The 21,806-nt window shown below is 37.3% G+C and overlaps 1 protein-coding gene across 2 annotated transcripts in view; it reads right to left on the bottom strand.

Annotated features, from left to right (window-relative positions):
- The window catches only part of LOC142320467 (proton-coupled amino acid transporter-like protein pathetic), a 182,134-nt gene extending 174,575 nt beyond the window's left edge, over positions 1-7,559 (bottom strand). Inside the window, exon 1 of one of the 2 annotated variants that reach the window (XM_075358278.1) lies at positions 7,431-7,559. The gene's annotated coding sequence lies outside the window, so the exon portion shown is untranslated. The remainder of the gene's footprint in view (positions 1-7,430) is intronic. The other variant, XM_075358277.1, reaches the window with a different exon arrangement.
- Between the last annotated feature and the right edge of the window lie 14,247 nt (positions 7,560-21,806).

The following is a 21,806-nucleotide window of genomic DNA, read 5'->3' as shown; positions in this document are numbered from 1 at the left end:
CTTTATTATTTATTCAAACAATGACCTATTAATATTGCTGCGCGTAATTATTACTGATAACAATTACTAAGGTAATTTTACGCGTAGACCTTTTCTTTAATGTTTCGTCTAATTAAAAATATTAAATATAAATTAAATAATTATTCAGTATAAATGTAGCGAACATATAATTTAATTAAATCATTATTTTATACAAAGAAAAAATTTCGGTAGAAAAAAATAAATACGATTTTAACAAAACTTGAATTATTTATTAAAAAAATGTGTTAAAAATAATATCGATTCTAAGTTTGTGAATGAAATTATTAATTAAAGTAAGGAGATGGATAAATCACAAGATTATTTTATGTTATTAGATGAAACGAACAGAAAGTATACATTGTTATATTTGGCATTCAGTATGACTTACATAGATCATTAACAATAATAATTAAAAAATATCTCTGAATCTATTTTTAAGTCAATTAATGATTGTTATATTGACGATGCTACAAGATTAAATACAGGAAATGGTAATATCTCAATCATAATAATGCTGAATTCAATGTAGTAGTAAAAAATATTTCAAATATAAAAATAAGAAATCTGTCACAAAAGCTTAGGATAAGTTTGAAGAAACAATCTTTTGTATTTTATGCATTATAAAGGAAATGAGGATAAGTTTATATTCATATCCGACTATTTACTAATTAAAGGATATCTTTAATTTTTAAAAGAAAATAACACGATCAGAAGACAACCAAATGAATCTAAATAAACGACGAAGGAATAAAGAAGGTTTTATATCTAGATCTAGGATATCAGAAAAACGGTATGTAATGATTTACTGAGAAAATAGACAGAAGAAATTAATAAACAGTTTAGATAGATCTTTGTTTAATAATAGTGAAGAATGGATGGGGGAGAGTAAACTGGCATCTCACATCTTAGTACTGAGGGGAAACAGCAATGGGTGCAGCTAGCGAAAGACACGGGGGAACGGGAACGCGGGTATGATGATGAAAGGTAGAATCTGAACATGGAAAGCTTAAATAAAGTACAATTGAGAAATTATGAAAAAAATATAATTAAAAATTAAATAAAAACATTATGAGCGATAAAATTTTAATACACTATTTGGGAAGGAACGGTGATTGGAATTATATCTTAAAATAAATTAATAATGGGTCAAGTAGAAAAGAGAAGGAAAAAATTAAAAATTATATAGATAGGCTCGAAACAATGTTGCAGAATTCAGACCGATATGGAATACTATTTATAGTGAATAACAAATGGAAAGGGTAAATTACGGAATTCAAAGAAGTTAATATAATAATATGTGTATTAAAAATATGCCCATCTTTGGTGAAGTAGTTGCTTTTCAGCTTCTCATCCAGAGGTCTCCGGTTCAAATCCCGTTCAGACAGCGCATTTTTCATACGCTAAAATTTCCATTTCATATTTCTAAGCACAAGCTTCAAGCAAGCGATGAATAATTTTTAATAATCTTTAAAATTCTTCTTCGTATTTTGTTTCTATGGTTTTTTTTCACACCATTTTACATAGAATCAATTTCTCTGGAATTGTTGTCGAAAATTTTTGTGTCTATTACTCATTTAACAAAGTTATTATGTGCTAAATATTAAATAGTGTGATTTTCGACCCTAAATTTTTGTGTTTTCCCCCAAACTTTTCGAAAACTACTAAAAATACAGTTCCTGGATCTATTTTTTTAATTTTTCAAGTTAGATTTCATATAAAACCGCTAAATATGGTCTCTACAATTAAAGTCTCGCCTAATTTTTCTGAAGGCATTGAAATCAGAGCGAAGTCGTTCGCCAATCGAGACTCGCTAACGACGCGTTTCCGAACCTATGTTTATATGTACTTTCATCTTTATTTTCGCCAGTAGAATATGTATTGAAAATTTGTTTCATTCTTCTTGAATCATTTATACTACTGAACTCTTATAATGTTTAAATAAATTTAAAATAGAAATATTGTTTCAATTTGGATTTATCTAATAGGTAATATAATGTTAATTGTCAGTTGTTTATTGCAATGCATTCAACATGATGTAGGATTTTAAAATTAAATCAAATATGAATAAAAATGAGAGTAAATATTTATATTCACATAAAGTTAATGCTTTTACTTTTAAAATCAATTTTGTTCTTTTTCTCCTTATCCTTACCACTGAGTATGGTCGTGCGGCCTCAGCCAGTGCCATGGCCTCTAACCCCCAGGGTGACCCCGTGAGATCTTGTTAAGCACCCCAAGGCAACCAGCCTCCGCCTGTTAAGACATAACATGGTCGCCTTGCAGTGCCGTGGCAGCAGTCTCTGCCCACCCTAACTGCCTCCTTACGGAGGATCTCCCGCCGGGGTCTCCAAAGCCTCTTCGGGGGGAGCCAACCACCTCATTCGGGCAGCTAACTCTCCCCTCTTCAATGGGGCTACCCTCCCCGTCCCTATCCTACATGTAACCGGCACGCCTTCCGCGTACCGCTACCTCTACGCGTTCCTCTCATACCTGAGGGTCCTTAATGCCATCATCGGGGAGCTCCGACTCCATCATATGGGGCCAGAACACCCTAGGCAATAAGGCTACCTCCCTGGTCCCTAATCGTCGCCACGATTCATCCCCAGCCTCCAGAATTTTTTGAGGCTTTTTTTTTTTTTTTTTTGACCCCGTGAGATCTGGCTATACCGTGCCTCACGGAGGATCACCCCGTCGGCCGGGATTCGGTCCTTTAAGTTGCCACGCCTCTAACCATTGCCCTCCGGTGAGAGACAGCTCCAGCCGGGGCTATGGTCTTTTATTTCCCCAGAGCAAGAGGGATCTTCGGTCACTCATCAAAGGCGACTCACCTCACCAAGTCGCCTTCTCCTGAGTACGGCTGCTCTCAAAGTCCCTACCTATCATACTCCGTCCCACTCCATAGCATCCCGATCTTTAGTTTTGAGGATGCGTGTTGCTAAATTCAAGACTGACTCCCACTGTCTCATTCCACGAAAAGGTTTGTTCTTCTGAACCTTAATCTGTTTCTGAATCTTAATTTACTTGTTCACTTTATTACGATTAGTGAATTTGTTAATCTTACTTTATGTAGTTCCTAGTTTGCAGTACACTCAGTGAAACAGTAATAAGATACAATATTCTTTAACAACATTATTTACTGAAATTGCAAGCTATTTTTGGAGTAAAAAGGAATTCTTGTGTACTTCTGAGGAAGACTATTCGTTATTTTATTCTGAATAATATTATTTGTGTAAATATTTTGTGTACTTTTTTGCGCAAGAAATATACAAAAAATAAATTAATTGAGAAAAGTAAATTAAGTATTTTTTTACGTAGTTTTTATTTAATATAAAAATGAATTTTCTGTTTATAAGAAAATTACATTATTGTAACCGTAATTTTATGAAATAATTAAAAATAACGCGTAGACTCTACACACAAGCATCAAGTTTAAACTCACTCATAACTGTAAATCTCCTGGATAAGCGGGTATGAAAAATACACCAATACAAAGTCAACATAACCTCAAATTGAGATTAAGTTGTTTAAATCGATAATTACGTAGACTTTAAATCGATTCAACAAATTCACAAAATCTTCATTTCACAACTTTCAATTTACTACTACAACATATATAAATTTCAAAGAAATTGCTACAGTAGCTTTGGAGATTTTTGAGCCACAAATTTTATACATAGTCCTATAGTTCTATAGTTCATAGTTCTATATATATAAAAATACTAGCAGACCCGGCAATGCTTCGCTATATATATATATATATATATATATATATATAGAGAGAGAGAGAGAGAGAAAGAGAGAGAGAGAGAGTTTAAATGAACACAATTGAAAATTTTATAAAAAAAATTAAAAAACTGAACTTCACAAATTTTACCTTTCACTAATCCCCTTTCTCCTTCCCTTTTTCCCTTGCCAACTTGTCCCTTTCCCCCTTCTCCCTCCCCCTCTTCCAGTTTCCTTTTCATACTTTCCCGTTTTCCCCTTTTCTCTTTCCACCTTTTTCCCGTTTTCCATTTTCCCCTTTTTCCTTTTGCCCGCGCGTAATTCGGTCTATTAGTTTTTTGGTCTTTAACGGACACACATACGAACATGCCTTTTATATATATATATATATATTTATAGAATAAAAAAGTCTGTTTGTATATTTGTTTGTTTGTTTCGTAAATATCTCGACACCGGCCCCACCTAGCGGGTATAGTTTTTCCAAAAATATTTCTTTTCACGTAACTAATATTCATATTCTGAATATGAACCAAATTGATCCATAAATATAATTTTTCTAAATATCTCGACACCAGTGCCACCTAGCGGGTCCAAACTAATTCAGAAACCTTCCGTGGCATGCGTCCAACCATTCCCCAAAGTTTCATCGCTATCGGATGAACGGTTTAAGAAGGTATAAGAGACATACAGACAGACAAACATTCATTTTTATATATATAGATATATATAAGGAGATTAAATTTCAAATGAATGGTATTTTCATATTCCTTATACCACAAAACGTAAAGAAGATTCAACAACAATAACCCCTCACACAATCATCATAAGCGACCGAAAGAAACAATATCGAAACAAATAAAGAAACAATATATATATATATATATATATATATATATATACATGTATATATACAGTGATTCAAACTAAACGGTAATCTCTCGGGAGCTGATTCTATAGCTAAAAAATAGGACAGAAAGTACATATAAACGTAGGCCCAAAAACGTTTTGTTAGCGAGTTACGGCTAGCGAAAGATTTCGGTCAGATTTCAGATATTCAGGGAAATGAAGACTTTCTGAATTTCTGGGAAGTTAAATTAAGGAGCGAATTTAGTTGTTTCTGATGGTTTTCAACTTGAAAATATTAGAAAAATAGGTCTCAGAACTGTAGCTACATTAATTTAAAAAATATTTGATATAAAACACAAAAATTGGGCGTAAAAAATAACACGATTTTTGGATTTAGAGATGCGGTTCATGTATGACGGAGGACCTCCTCATTTTTTAAATAAGGATCATTGAAATACATACGGCAGATAATGGATCGGTCGAAATGGACCATTGAAATGTCCACCACCATCCCCAGGCCAATCGCTATCAGACTTTTTTCTACGGGGTTGAATGATGTCAATTGTTTATTCAAAATAGATTAACACACAAGAAAAACTCTAAGGAATCGCATAATAGAGGCTGCAGAAACTATTAGGAATAATTTTAACTTTTTTAAACGCGCTAGAAAAGAATGGATTCGTCGAGCGAAATCATGTATTGAATAAAACGGGGACCACTTCAAGCAAATTTGAAGGCAATTAATAACGCCTTCCCTAATTTTTAATGTCATTTTTCCGTTATTTTCAAAGTTAAATTACATTATATGTTAAAAGCTGTTTCTAATCTCTGGACAAAATTAGTTTTTTCATGCTGTTAAATTTTTTCCACAGTTCAGTCTGATTTGTTTTTTAATAAAGATAAATTTCAATATCCTGTATTCAATTTTTTCTCAAGTAATTTACATGAATCTTTTCAGAATTAGAGTTTCTACAATACTAGTTGAAATAAATATAACTTAATTAACCATTTAACCAATTTTTCTTACGGTAAACCCAAAAACGTGTTGGTTTTACCCACAATTTTTATGTTTTACGTCAGATAACTTTAAAATTAGTTTAGGCACTGTTTTGGGATTCATTTTTGTAATAATTTCAGGTCAAAACCCTTAAGAAACAACTAAATTCGCTCCTTAATTTACCTTTCCAGAATTTCAGAAAGTCGTCATTTCCCCGGGCTATCTGAAATCCGACGGAAATATTTCGCTAGCCATAACTCGATAACAAAGCGTTTTCGGTCCTCTGTTTATATGATATTTTCCTATTTTTTGGCACTAGAATAAGCTTCCGAGAGATTGCCGCATAGTTTTGAATAATTCTGTATATATTAAATATAAATATTGTATTAAAAAAAAAAAAAACTACACATATACTCATTGAAATAGAAAAATGGTTTCAAACATAAAAAAATATTCTAAAAATATTAGATAAATTAGGAGATTAAACAACTATAAAATGTTTAATATTCAAATATTTCTGTAAAACCTAAAATGTAAGAAATAATTAGGTTTTACTTTCTTGTACGAAATAAAAGAGGTATTGTGAGCGTGAAAAATTTTCGGTTTTCAAATTTCAACGGAAATATCCATTTTGACCATCCCTGAATCCATTTTGCTGTTTTCAGCGTGACGTCTATAAGTACGTATGTATATAAGTATGTACGTACTTATGTATCTCGCACAACTCTGAAACGATTAGCAGTAGGATATTGAAATTTTGGATTTAGTACTGATTGTAACCTCTAATTGTATATCTCCATTTTTGATTGCAATCAACTGAACCAAAAGTGTTCAAAAAAGCCCACGATCCAAAAAAAGTTTGATTTTGGACTTTTTCTTAACTGCAGTAATAAACCCTCATTGAGAGCTTTTCAACGATATATCGTAAATGGTATTAATTTCATTGGTTCCAGAGTTATAATCAAATGAAATTTTAATAAATAAAATATTTGAATCATACACGGGGAAGGCACATCTGTTCGTATCAGACTTCATCCCATTTTTTAGCTTTTTTTTATTTAAATAAGTTGATTTATTAATAATTATTAACCTTTCATTAAAAAAAAAATTACGATAAGTAATAATAAAATATATATATATAAAATATCAGAGGTTATTAATGAAATAAATTTTTATGTACTTTCCATTTAAAAAAAAAAAGTGAATATGTAATTTAATAGGCGTACAAGAAAGTCATGTGGTGTCCACATCAAATTTTAAATTTATTAGTTATTACTATTTAATTTATTAATTGTAATTTATTTAAGTAACAAAACAGGTTAAATCATGTAAGAATTTACGTGGATATATCCACATATTTATATGTAAATATATATATTCATACACACGCAATAGTTAATTTTTTTTGAAAAAAAAACTTCTTATATAACAAGTTGCAAGTTTCACTTGTGTTCTACTAATTCCCCTAAGAACTAGGTAACAGAGAACGAGTTAAATATAATATTTTTTTTTTTTAATTATTATTTTCCAGTAAAAACTATTAAAATTAAAAGAAATGACAATTCAAGCAAACGAACGGTTTGAATTGTCAATTAAAACAAGGATTTCAATTTTAGGTTAGAAACATGAAAACATCTTTTCAAATTTTGTATTCTGTTTAGATATGTTAGATCCCATAATCGTAATAGTTTAACAGACGATCTGATATGAAAGTATCACTCAAAAAAAGGCATAAAAATTACTAAAATAATTGACTGAAATATCTCTGTAAAAAAATGGACTGTAAATAAAACCATTTATAATAATAGTTTATAGGAAATATTTAACTATTACTACTACTTACTTGTTTTTATTCATATATAATTAACCTGTTTCGGCTGCCAAATCAAAATATATACACAAATTTTTTCCCCGAGTCTCTTATTTGACTTTTCTATTTGCACTGTAAGTTTGTTTTTTTTTTTTTTTTTTAGAATAAAATTTTTAGAAAAGTCATACGTTTAACAGAACTCAATTAAATTATACAAACTGCATCTGAAAATCTGCTGTTAAGCTGTATGAAAATGTTTTTTCAACCAGCTATTCCGTAACAGTATAATTTAACTTAGTTGTTTATATAATATATAGCTATTATGTGGTATATAACCGATAGTTAAGCTATTTAGAATCTATTTATCTAATACGTTTATAGATAACAAACTGTTTATAGTAATTGTACAATCAACTGTGCAACCTTTTAAATATTTAAATAAGAAAGTTCAACTAAATTCTTCTCTGCGAGTCATATCGCATAATAGATAATTGATTATTATTTACTGTTTTATTTTCTTATGAATACTCCGGAAGTCTCCAGATGTTCCATACAGTTTTCTGGATTCGGGGTCCGTAGGTAGCCGTGTCCGTTGTTCGTAACGTGAGAGCGAGGTATAGACTGGAAACGACTAAGGCCGACATTACCTGGCACGCATTGTTAATTGAAGCCCAACCACTAAAAAACACCAGTATCCAACATCTAGAATTCAAATTCCAAAAAAGGCAACTTTACCTTTATTAGGATTAAACTGCGTATAATTTAAACGGTACATTTAAAAAAAATCTTAATAAAATTTTACGAGTATTACCTGATTCTACGTTTCATCGCGACATTAATAGAACATTTGTAGAAATTAACTTTATGTATTTATTGTATAGAATCTGCAGAATATATTTGAAAAATAATTCCTTTCGGCACACTGGAAGCCGGAGGTAAATTTCACCGGTTCTAAGTAGGGGGATAAAAAAGATTTCCACCTTAAAGGTAGAAAAAACTTCAAATTTACTCGACACGACAATGGTTGCACGTGAAAAAAGTTTCCCATGTTTAGCATACGACAAGCTCCATCTTCTTACAATTTCAGAAAAGTTTTGGTCATCCCTTGCCGTAAGGGTTGGTCATATCAAAAATTGTTTCAGACAAACATTTTAAGTAATGTTTAAAGGACTAACGACCACCTTAAACCGATTAGATATTGTGCCTATTAAGGGAGGTATGATATTTTGTCTTAGAAATCCCATTTTTTCAACCCCCTGGGCCAATGGTGGGTGATATCAAAGAACGTTACTTAGATTAAGTTTTAGGCTCTTATTCAAACGAATTCTAATTCTAGGAACTAAAATTAATTCTAATTCTAGGAATTCTTAATTTTAGGAACTTAAACGAATTCGATATTTTACTTAATAAGAAAGTTATAGCGATATTTTGTTTTTCCGAAAAGCCCTCCCATTTCCACCCCCATGGTCCGATTTTGCCCATTAACGAACTCGACCGAGATTTTGGGTCGATATATTTTATGTATAAATTTGAAAGTGATTGGCAGAAAATTACGGCAGTTATCGTGTCCACAAAAAAAGTTAAATATATATATATATTTCATTTATATATATATATATATATATATATATATATACAAATGTATATATAAACATTTGAACTGACGGTGGTTTTGGGGTCTGGGGGATGTGAAACGCAAAGATATGTCGAAATTTTACGGAAGTCGAATCATGGTATCCATTACAATAGGTAGCTTTCTTATGAAATCTACCTAAACACTTATTTTTCCTTTAGTGATAATCTCTAACTGATAATTTAAACTTACCAAAGTATAATGCTCTTGAAATAAATTTAAATAAATTATTTTTCCTTAATCTTAATATACATTTACTTATTTCATGTTACATCATACTGTATAATTTATCTAAGTTTGTAAAATATTTAATTAATAAGATAATAAAAGTATTTGATTGATAAATCTTTATCTAAGTTTAAATTTTTCATTTTATTTATGATTCATCTTTTTGATATTATTAACTAAAATTATATATGCATGTACAAAAATTCAACTTTACAAAATTAGACAGAAAGAAAAATAAGGATAAAAAAATGGACGTTACATTTTTGAAAGTGGTAAATAAGATATACGAGGTGCGACAATAAAGTAATGAGACTGATGTGAAAAAAAATGTTGCTTACCGTTTTAGTCACGTTTAGTGTTGTCTCCTTCAAAGTAGTTCCCCTCTGATTGCACACACTTATTCCAGCGCTTCTGCCATTGACGGTAATATTTCTGGAACTCATCTTCTGTAATATCGTCCAAGACCCTCGTCACAGCTTTTTGGACATTTTGTGTTGTTTGAAAATGGTGTCCGTTGACCGCCATTTTGACTCTTGGAAATAGAAAAAAGTCGCACGGAGCGATATCTGGTGAATAAGGTGGCTGTGGTAGTACTGAAATTTGTTTTGAGATTAAAAATTTCTGTACTGACAGAGCAGTATGGGATGGCGCATTATCGTGATGCAGAATCCAATTATCAGCAATGTCGGCACGGACACGAAGAACTCGTTTACGAAGTCTTTCTAAAATTTCTTTGTAGAAATATCGGTTAACTGTTTGTCCAGGAGGCACCCGCTCTTTATGAACAATTCCCTTGGAATCGAAGAAGCACACAAGCGTACGTTTCACTTTTGACTTTGACATGCGAGCTTTTTTTGGTCTGGGTGATCCCTTTGAGCACCGTTGCGAACTTTGGCGATTTGTCTCTGGATCGTATTGAAAAAACCGACCTTCATCACCAGTGATAACACGGCTCAACAAATCTGGATTGATTTCCGTTTGCTCTAACAGATCGGCTGCCACATTTTCCCGTGTTTCTCGCTGTTGTTGTGTGAGATTTTTGGAGACCATTTTTGCACAAATCTTTCTCGTACCAAGATCTTCAGTTAATATTAGGCGAACCGTTTCTCAATCGATGTTGAGTTCTTCTGCAATCATTTTCACGGATAATCTTCGATCAGATCGTACGATTTCACGCACCCTAGTCAAGTTGACATCTGTCCGTGAGGTTGACGGTCGTCCACTGCGGTCTTCATCTTCAATATTCGTTCTGCCTTCACTAAAAATTTTATGCCGCCGAAAAACTTGAGCTCTTGTCATACCCTCCTCTTCAAAAGCCTTCTGAAGCTTACCGTAAGTTGTCGTCGCGTTTTCACCCGATTTAACGCAAAAAGAAATGGTATACCGTTGCGCAATATTTTGCGGTTTTATTTCTGTGACGAGAGACACAAACACGTGTTCACTTATTACAGCACAACTCACGACCGAGAAGTTGCATCAATGTGCCGCTTGGACTAGAAGTAGCTTGTAGACCAAGGTCAAAGATGGTGTGCCTACGCAAGCTGCAGGGTTGCCACAACTTGCAAAGAAAAATCAAGACACCAATTTGTAAATTAATTTTAACTAGATCGATACATTTATTAGTAGATTAATAAACAGGCATAGATAGTATCTCAGTTCAATTCGTATGTTTTTTTTAAAAGTATTCGCAAGCCATTCATTTTTATTGATTAGAACAATTTCAATTGTTATATATTATTTAATTTTCGCAGAAATTTTTCTACAAAAACATTCGTAATTGATGCGTTTTGGAGTACCTACAGTCTCAAAACTGCTTTTGGAACTGAATCTTCCTGAGTTGGAATCGTCGAATAAATTGCAATGTTTAGCTCCTCTCACTCACCATCCCTACTTTTATAGCTTGTTCTGGATTGTCCCTCCCGGTCTAACGGATGTACAATTTATTAAAATTAATCCTTGTGAGTCTTTATTTTAACAGTTTAAATATTTTTATATATTACATGGGATTGAGTGTTTATTTGTTCATTAATTATTTACTTTTTTTTTTTTTGTCTTCAGTCATTTGACTGGTTTGATGAAGCTCTCCAAGATTACCTATCTAGTGCTAGTCTTTTCATTTCAGTATACCCTCTACATCCTACATCCCTAACAATTTGTTTTACATATTCCAAACGTGGCCTGCCTACACAATTTTTTTCCTTCTACCTGTCCTTCCAATATTAAAGTGACTATTCCAGGATGCCTTAGTATGTGGCCTATAAGTCTGTCTCTTCTTTTAACTATATTTTTCCAAATGCTTCTTTCTTCATCTATTTGCCGCAATACCTCTTCATTTGTCACTTTATCCACCCGTCTGATTTTTAACATTGTCCTATAGCACCGTTTTCAAAAGCTTCTAATCTTTTCTTCTCAGATACTCCGATCGTCGAAGTTTCACTTCCATATAAAGCGACGCTCCAAACATACACTTTCAAAAATCTTTTCCTGACATTTAAATTAATTTTTATTGTAAACAAATTATATTTCTTACTGACGGCTCGTTTATCTTGTGCTATTCGGCATTTTATATCGTTCCTGCTTCGTCCATCTTTAGTAATTCTACTTCCCAAATAACAAAATTCTTCTACCTCCATAATCTTTTCTCCTCCTATTTTCACATTCCGGTAGAATCACTGTATCATCAGCAAATCTAGCATCTTTATCTTTTCACCTTGTACTGTTACTCCGAATCTAAATTGTTTTTTAACATCATTAACTGCTAGTTCCATGTAAAGATTAAAGAGTAACGGAGATAGGGAACATCCTTGTCGGACTCCCTTTCTTATTACGGCTTCTAATTATTTACAGTACTTTTAATTTTAACTTTAATATTTCCATGTTTTCTAGTATATTTACCTCTCCTTTTTTCTTCATTATGTAATATTTTCATGAATTATGTAACTTCATATGTATTGCATAATTTGAATCTTTTTTCTCGTATATATATAGATATATATTTATACGAGTATGTTCATGTTTTAAATTTTCGTCTCGTTTGTCTACACATAATCACATCTCATCTGGTATACTCCATTTTTGTTGTAATTGTCTTTTTCTTCTATTCTTCTACATTATTTATAAATTTATTCTTGGTAGTATTATTTGTAGTATGCTATATTTATATATTACTCAAAAATAAAGTTCTTTATTTTAGATATTTCTTTCCCCATGATTGTAAATTCTGCCCATTTACGTTTTTCTTTTTTTGGACTATTGTTCCTTTTTTACTTCCATGTACGAAGTAAAGGAAGTATTGTGATCGCGAAAAATTTCGGTTTTCAGATTTCAACGGAAATATCCATTTCACCATCTTTGAATCCATTTTGACCAGTTTCGGCATGACGTCTGTACGTAGGTACGTATGTATTTCGTATAACTAAAAAACAATCGTACGATATTGAAATTTTGGATTTAGGACTGTTGTAATAACTAGTTATTTACTTCCCATTTTTAATCGAATCGACTGGAAAAAAAGTGTCAAAAATAGCCCAAAATCCAAAAATTTGGATTTTTTCTTAACTGAAATAATAAGCCCTCATTGAGAGCTTTTCGAGATATATCATAAGTGGTACTTATTTTCATTGGTTCCAGAGTTATAGCCAAATAAAATTTTAATTAATTAAATATTTGGATCTTACAAGGAAAGGCACATCAGACTTCATCTCCTTTTTTTTAACTTTTTTTAAATTCATTTTTGTTAATTTAAAAAAAAAAATAAATATATTGATTTATTAATAATTATTAACCTCTGATTGTAAAACAATGTGTATATGTAATTTAATAGGCGTACAAGGAAGTCCCGTGGTGTCCAAATTTTTTTTTTTTGTATTTCGAAATAATCTCCTTGTTATTCCTTTATCGTAATCATTATTAGCTGCTATTTGAAATATAATATTTAGTGTTTTTTTTTTTAATATTCTACTTTAAGTAATTACTCTATTGAACATATGTCTAAACGCAACTAATTTATGTTTCCGTGGATAGAACTTTGAACAGAAAGAATTCATTTCTTAAGGAAAAAGTATATATGTCTAGTCTTAAGTGAAATTATTAATAAGAAATGTACGGAACCCATTTAAAATAAAAATGCCTTATTACCCGTGGGACATTTGGCTAGAACGGGCGCTCTCTGCTACGAGGCAGTCTTCTACTATTCTCTTAATAGATATCTATCCTCTATCCTCTCAACGGATAGATTGTCCGTTGAATCAAATATAAGAATATATTTGATTCCGTTTTTCTCATATTTATATTTTTGGATGTAATTTAATGTAAGGCACACTTTCCATAGCCATAATAAGAATGTCAGAATATATAGAGCAACATATTGTAGAAGCAGTTTAGGACTTTAAGAAAGAAATTGAGAATGAAGTAACTATCTGAAAACAATGAAAAAAAGGCAAAAAATCAAAATTAATTAAAAGAAATCCTGAATGTAATGGATTTATTCTTACTTATTAAATTACATATATACATTTTTTGCTGCACTTCATTTATACTTATTTCATTTGAAAGTGAGTTACCATCCTCCAGTTCTTTAATAAACTAGACACACGATTACATTGTAGTGGACACCACATTACATCACATTTTTTTTTTGTGGTGTTCGTATCAGCATTTTGTATTTGTTTATATATAACGTGTCGGATATGTAACCATGGACGTATCAGTTTGAATCCGACTACATCATATACTCGTTCGTATATTTCTTTTTAATTTAAATGTATTGATTTATTAATAATTATTAACCTCTGCAAAAATTTTTGAATTAAAATGGAAAATACATAACATTTTATTTCATTAATAACTGTTCATTTAAATTTTTTTTTATTATTGAATTATTATTTATTGTAAAACTCTTTTTACAATTAGATGTTAATAATTATTAATAAATCAATATACTTAAAAAAAGTAACAAAAAAAATATATGTATATGAAGTCGGATTCGAACCTTCCCATTGTAAGATCCAAATATTTAATTAATTAAAATGTTATTTGGCTATAACTCTGGAACCAATGACACTAAGTACCACTTATGATATATCGTCGAAAAGCTTTCAATAAGGGTTGATTACTGCAGTTAAGCAAAAGTCCAAAATTAAACTTTTTTGGATTTTGGGCTTTTTTGAACACTTTTGGTTCAGTTGATTGCAATCAAAAAGGGAGATGTACAACTAGATGTTAACGACAATACTAAATCAAAAATTTCAACATTCTACAGCTAATCGTTTTTCAGTTATGCGAAATTCATACAAACGTACGTACATACAAACGTCACGCCGAAATAGTCAAAATGGATTCGGGAATGGTCAAAAGGATATTTTCGTTGAAATCTGGCAACTGAAATTTTTCGCTATCACAATACTTCCTTTACTTTGTACAAGGAGATTGAAGCAAAGATTATGAAAAATAACACATTAAGAAATTACATATTAAGGATGAAAAAGTAAAAAAAATAATTGTTTTTTAAGTAATCAGATTACAAACAATGGACGAAATATAAGTATCAAAAGCAGGTTGGTACAGGCAACAATAGCTTTCATGCCAAAGAATTCTGTTCGTATCAAATTAATTCCGTTTCATCCTAAGAATTAGGATTAAATTGTAGATGATATTTATATGAACTTGTAGAGTAGGATAGCGATTTATGTCAACGTAAAACGAAGAATAGGAAAATTAAAAGGAAACCCATGGAATTAAAAGGAGGCACTTGAAATGTGGTAGTACGTGAAGAAGTTAATTTGGTTAACTGGCATTTCTCCCACCACCACCCCATTCGGTCGCCCTAGAGCATAGACCAAATGTTCCGTGCCAAGAACGGTTACTGTGCCTCGAATTGGTTTAGCGACCCAATATCCTAAAAGCTCCTAGTGAGCTACCTAACCTGCGTGAGCGAATCAAGCAAGGTGCCGTACACCACCCGCTTAAGTGTCCCAATCGCTCACTTGTCCAACATAAAACTAGATCGGGTAGGCGCACCCCTTGTAACAATTTAAAACTATATATCTATCAATAAAAGACAACAATTTTGGCTGCCACGCCTCGGTCGCTGTATGCCAGCTAGTACCTGTCCACCATTTAACAGCGCTTGGAGCTGATTTGGCTGATGGCCAGCCCTATTCCCAAGGTTGGTTTCCAGCAGCAGAGCTGTAGGAGTCCAATTGCATTTACATTTAATAATCCCTTAAATTTACCGATGACGGTTGAACATAGCAACCTCATCGAGGAACTCCCATACGGTCCGACAGTGCGGCTCTCGCCACACTGCCTCGCCGCTTGTGAGCGGCCAGGTTTCCCCCTGACCTCTAAGTTCCAGGGTGGCTCGGTCTCTGGCCCCCCCAAGAGCAGGGCAGTCGTACATCATATGTACATTCGACTGGACCTCCCCGCAGACGCACAACTCATCAGCCACCAGGCGAAACCGAAACAGATATTGGTTTAGATTCACATGGTTGGTGAGCACCTGGGCACCCGACGCCCTTAAAAAAGAACTCGAGGCATCCCATTCCCCCAAATCCTGTGTAAAATTATACAAAAATCTACCCTTAGTCGTGGTGTGCCATTCAAGCTGCCATGCCTACATCGCGAGGCTTTGTAGCCTTTTCCGCAGACGGGAGATGGGCAACTGGACGAAATTTTGCTCCGGTGCATTGTGATCACCGTTCCGCTCCGGTTCTGGCCCGGCTCAAAACCGCATCCCAAATGCCTCGGCCTCCCGACCTCTTCGCAACTTCCACATGACTGCCCGAATTTTCACCACTAAATCGATTGGGAGAGCCTTTCCCAATACAGTAGTAGCCTCGTAGGAGGTTGTTTTAAATACGCCAGTGCATACTATCATGGCTCTGCGTTGGGCACTGCTTAAATTTTGATGTAGTGCTCCGTTCCTATCCAACCTATGCGCCCAAACTGGCGCCGCGTATGCGATCATACTTTCGAAGACGCCTCGGTACACCAAGTACATTTGGCGGCCCGAGAGCCCGTAATCTTTCCGAGCAATCCTTCTAAGTTTGTGCATCACAGAGACAGCGTCCGCCGCAACTTGTTTAATATGGTTACTAAAAAGCAACTTGTCATCAAACTAAACACCTAGGTACTTATGAACCCTTACTCGGCTGATTACACAGCCTTTATACTTAATGTGGGGGTTTCGACTGCATGATAATTTGTCTGCGCCCTTTAGAAGCATAAACTTCGTTTTGGGCACAGAAATCTTTAAATTTTGCATGTCCATCCAGCCTTCGGCGGTTGACAAGGCCGCCTGCGCTCTGCTTTCTAGCTGTGGTCGTGAATCTCCACGAACTAAAAGGAGACAGTCATCGGCGAAAGCCTGGGCCGTGACTCCTTCTGGGAAAGTCAATCCCAGAAATCCGTCAACACCAGGTTCCACAGCAGGGGACCGAGAACGGAACCTTGCGGGCTTCCCCTGGTGACGGATTTTTCCACAACTAGGTGCGCATCTTTAAAGAGAGCCGTACGGTCAGACAAATAGTCTCTTACCACGGCCTGTGTGGCTTCGGGAATATTGCGGCGTTCCAAAGCATAGAGGACAGAACTCCAACACAAGGAAGGAAATGCTGCCTCTATATCAATAAAAATAGCCAAAACGTATTTGCAGTCGGCGCTTTCCACATCGGTAAGAGCATTTAAGATGCAATCCTCGGTGCCAACCCCTTTCATGAAGCCGTACTGGCCTCGATTTAGAATACAGTTCATATCGATGCTTTCTTCGAGCCGTTCCACAACCAGCCTTTCAAGCAACTTGCCGAGAACCGGCAAGAGGCTGATGGGTCGATAACTGCCGACCTCACCAGGATCCTTTCCAGGTTTCAGGAGTACCCTTACCAAAGCCACCTTCCAGCAACCCGGAAAGCAGCCCCAGCTTAGGCATCCCGTGAACAGTCTGCCGAGAGGCTCCCTTATGACAGGCAATAAATGATGGAAAATATCCGGGTCAAGTTGGTCAATCCCCGGTGCCTTCTTTAATGCCATTCGAGAAACCACTTGGTCTATATCTTCGGGTTCCACGGTCCGAACGCCAGGGAATGGTGTTTCACCTGCCCTAACGCCGATTTCCGCTTCACCCTCCGGAGCATCTGGAAACAGAGTATCCAGGAACGCCCGGTAAGTCGCCACAGATGTTAACGTGTGGTCACGACCACCTAACCCGCACCAAACACTGGACAACACGTGTAATGGCTTTGGCTTGTAACAAGTCTTTGCGAGCTGCCAGGGATCGCGCTGCAATTTGCGCATGGAGTCTCTCCAAAACTTGAGTTTGGCTTCCTTGATGGCGTGAACATATGTGTTACGGGCACGCCGGTAGATCCGAAGACGCTCAGCGTGCACGTGGTTAACGATAATCCCCGTTGGGGGGCAACGCTGGTACCTTATTCGCGCGGACTCTTGCGCGCAGCACGCTAAGGTCAGAGGACCACCATTTCTTGCCGGTCCTCCGTCTGCCTTCCACAGACGACCCCCCGGAAAATGGGGTCATGACGGCTCCAGGCACGCTCAGATCAGCGGACTGGCTGCTTGTGACGGGTCCGTCCATTGGCCTAGGCCGCCGTAGGACCACGTCGCAGCCAGTCTTGATGGCTCGGCCGATTAGCTCCGCCATCAATTCCACCTCCTCCCTAGACTCCATGCTCCACTGCAATCCCTGCAATGCAGCATCGCATACCCGTCTCAGCCTGCGCTGATCCAGGCCCCTTAGGTTGTAGCGACTTGGATTTGGTGCCCTTAGACCGCCTCCGTAAGCAATATCATAGGTTATAAGCAATGAGGTAGAGGTTCCTGGCTTCTGCGAACTGTTCGAGACCAGCGCCTCTGTGGTCTGTGAGTGGTGAACCCCAGGCGGTAGACTTGGCGTTAGCATCCAGGGCAACCAACACTCTGGTGCCCGGGAGACTGTCCAGAATCCCGCCCAACTTCGCCAGCAAGTCATCGATACTCCATCCAAGCTGGAAGTATCCCGACACGAGTACGACATCGAGCGTACCCCTCGTGATTCGCACCACGGTGAATCGCTCATCAGACCACTGGGGCATCCAGAACACACCCAGAGCGTCTGAGCTCACTACGACCGCAGAGAGCGGCCGTCGCCCACGAGAATGTGAATAACTTTCACCCCGTGGAAGCCGACCACCCTATCCGCGACCGTGTATGGCTCCTGGACCAAAAGGACCTCGAGGTCGTACTCCTCAAGGAGCCTCATGGCCTCGCCGCTCGTGGCCACCCGGGAATGGTGCAGATTAATCTGCTCCAGGCGCAGGCGTTCGAGTGGGTGGAGGCCGTCCCCTAGGGTTTCTTGCCGATCAGGCCTCGCCATAGGCTGTGTTATTTACAGCTCTAGCCCGTGCAATCTCGTACGCTCTACACTGCCTACTCCCGACCCGGTGTCCAGCATCACTGCCTTTCACCTGGGCACAGGCGGCGCACTTAGCCGGCGACGATTTGTGAGGGCAGCTGGCTGCCCTGTGCCCCGGAGCGGCACAGTGGCCACACATCTCCTTTTGCGCTCTGCAACGGAGAGAGGTGTGTTCATAGCCCTGACACTTAAAGCAACGGGCTACCTCAATATGGTCGACTACCCTACAGGCAGTCCACCCAAAAAACAGCCTTCCACCGGCCACTAAGACCTGCCGGATCTTAGGCGAGGTCTCGAGTACCCAGTGACTACTCCGGGAGTCCTTTCTCCCCAACTGCCGGACAACCTTGGCTTCCCTAAGGAAGTCCTCGACAGCCATATCCAACACAGGATTTTGGCTGTGAATCGGCTAGAGGATTTCGGGCTCCTCTACCCTTGTTGCCCGCGGCATATCGTAGACCAATATCTGCGGTCTACGCTCGGCCAGCAGCTGAGCCTTCAGCCCGTTCTTTGCAAGAACAGTGGCCTCCAGCAGTTGTTGAGCCTGCTGCCCATTTACCACCTCCAGGACCACTCCATGATCCCTTGTTTTGGTGACCCGGGAAATTTGGAACCTTTCTTTCCGCGGGTCCAGGATCTTTTTAAGGGTTAGCTCCGTCATTGCTGACGAAGCCCCCTGATCAGGCTTTATTGGGACCACCTCAACAGTGGCCCGCTTAATTTTATTTGCCGGCGCCTGGGCTGGCGGCGGCGGACCTACTCGCCTAGGCACAGGCGCGGCCGTTACTGCGGCGAAGGAGACAGGTTTCTTAACCTTCTCCTCCACCCTATTAATAGATTTCTGGAGTTCACCCAGAGCTTGGCCGTTAACCGGTTTAAAGCTCCGGACTCCCTCCACAACCTGATCTACCTTGCCCGACAGTCGAGTGACGACTGAGTCTAGGGCAAGGTTAGCACCCTGGAGGCCCTCACACTTAATCGCCAGTCCCGTAACCAATAATCCACATTCACCAAGATATGCATCGACGAGCTGCCTCAACTCGAGAGCAACTCTCGAATCCTTTTTAGAGAAAATCTTGGCCCATTCGGCCCTCATTTCCTCGATCCTCCCTAAGCCTTCCGCCCCGGAGGTCACCTGCTTTGACACAGGCTTTCCCCCAGTGACTTCCCGCTCAGGGACAGAATCCGCCCTGCTGCCTTCTACCTTACCTTGCTTCGCAAGTCGGCGTCCTTCAGACTTGGCGCCCCCCTCTACGCCGTGCTCTCGCTGTACGGTTCCAGCCTTAGCTTTCTCCGCACAGCTTGAAACAGAGGTATCTCGTAGGGTTTTGGTGCAAACCGCTACGCTCCGAGACCTCCTTATCGGAGGACCGGGGCCGCGGCGGTGACCTACCGATTGACCTCCTCGGCATGAAGGGGTCACCGGCTACCAGGTCCTTGGCCAAACCGACCAAGTCCTCCAGACAACCTTCTCCGGATTGCTCCATCGCTTGAATACCTGACACTACACCAGCTGTGTTGCCAGGCACTACAAACCACAGCTTCTTCAAACTATCACCTACCACAAAACTAAGGTGAGTGTCTAAACCTCTTGTACCCCGACGGACCGTCTGTTCGGCTGCCCAATCGAGGAGTCGAAGAATAAAGCACTCCTACCACCGGCTAGGTTGGAGCGGAAAACCGCTTCTCGAACCTGCCAGAGGATCTGAAAAGTTTCTGGCCTCACCAACTACGAAAACGGGGACACGATGTTACAAAGGAAACGTCCTTATTTGGCCGACAGCAGCACTACTGCAACACACTACGTCGCCGATTTGTCAAAACTCCACAGCAACGCAGGTTGACTGACCGCCGCTGATCGTTGTCAACCCCGACGACGAGAACGTAGAACGCTGTACTTGCAGATTCAAATTATGCACCGGTTGCAAAAAAAAACACAAGTTTTACAGCACGGGGCCATAGGCCGAGAAGCGATCTGAAGTGAAGAAGTTAAAAAGATTTTGGTCGATGAAATTCGAAATGAAGAGATAATAATTGTGTCGTTACTTAAATCTGGTGACCGGAAAATGCCCCCCCCCCGCAAGCTTATTTATCCCCCCCCCATGAACTCATTAAACAACTTTTCTAAAATCATGGAAAATGTAATCACATCCAAAATAATTAACTATTTAAATAAATACCACACAAATCAAGATGGGTTTCGGGAAAAACAAAAACACTCAAGATGCTATTGCTAATTTGATAGATATCATCAAAAATAAATTTCATTCATAAAATAAAGGCTCTGGTAGTTTTACTGGATTTTGCCAAGGTCTTTGATACCATCCTACATTTTAAGCTTCTAAGGAAAATGGTTCACTGGGTATTTCCGGCACCTGCTTAAACCATTTACTTGCTACTTAGAAAAGAGATCACAATCTCTTACCCTGAACATCAAAACCAGTATGAAAAACATTTCTGAATAGGGTCTGCTTCAGGGAATTGTCCTATCCACTATACTACGTATTTTTGCGATTTAATGAAATTAAACGTGAACTATTGTGAGATTATTTCCTTCGCTGATGATACAGCGTTAATTTTCACTGATCCATCCTGGATGAAGTTTAAAAAATAACTGAACTGGGCCTTGGGACTAATTAAATCTTCTTTGACATAGCAAAATAGTGATATTTAATACCGAAAAACGTATATTTATGATCTTTTCCCCTACCAGCGTTGATCAAACAACCAATCTTAATAATTTAACTGTGCACTAATCAAATTGTGATCGGTAACAACTTCATCGTGTCAGTGCCCGACATTAGACAAAGTTCCACATATAAAATACTCAGGTGTTGCAACTGACTCACAATTAAAATGGAAACATCATATAAAGGATCATAAATAGGTAATACCTAAATTCAATAAAATAAACAAATAAAAAGACGCCAGAATATGTAGGTTAATTTATTTTTAATATTAGTCAGTATTACTATATGGTATATGGGCATAGTTTTCTTTTTTCTTTTTTAACCTCCAGGATTACCGTTACGTATTGCTTCAGAGGATGAGATAAATGATTTGTAGCGTGTTTGAAAATGTCATGCCTGACCGGGATTGAAACCCGCAACCTCCGGATGAAAGACCAAGACGCTACCAC

The sequence above is a fragment of the Lycorma delicatula genome, chromosome 2 (assembly GCF_047948215.1).
Source record: "Lycorma delicatula isolate Av1 chromosome 2, ASM4794821v1, whole genome shotgun sequence".
NCBI lineage: Eukaryota > Metazoa > Arthropoda > Insecta > Hemiptera > Fulgoridae > Lycorma > Lycorma delicatula.
Note: the sequence above shows the minus strand (reverse complement) of the source record. Positions and strands in the feature narration are given on the sequence as shown.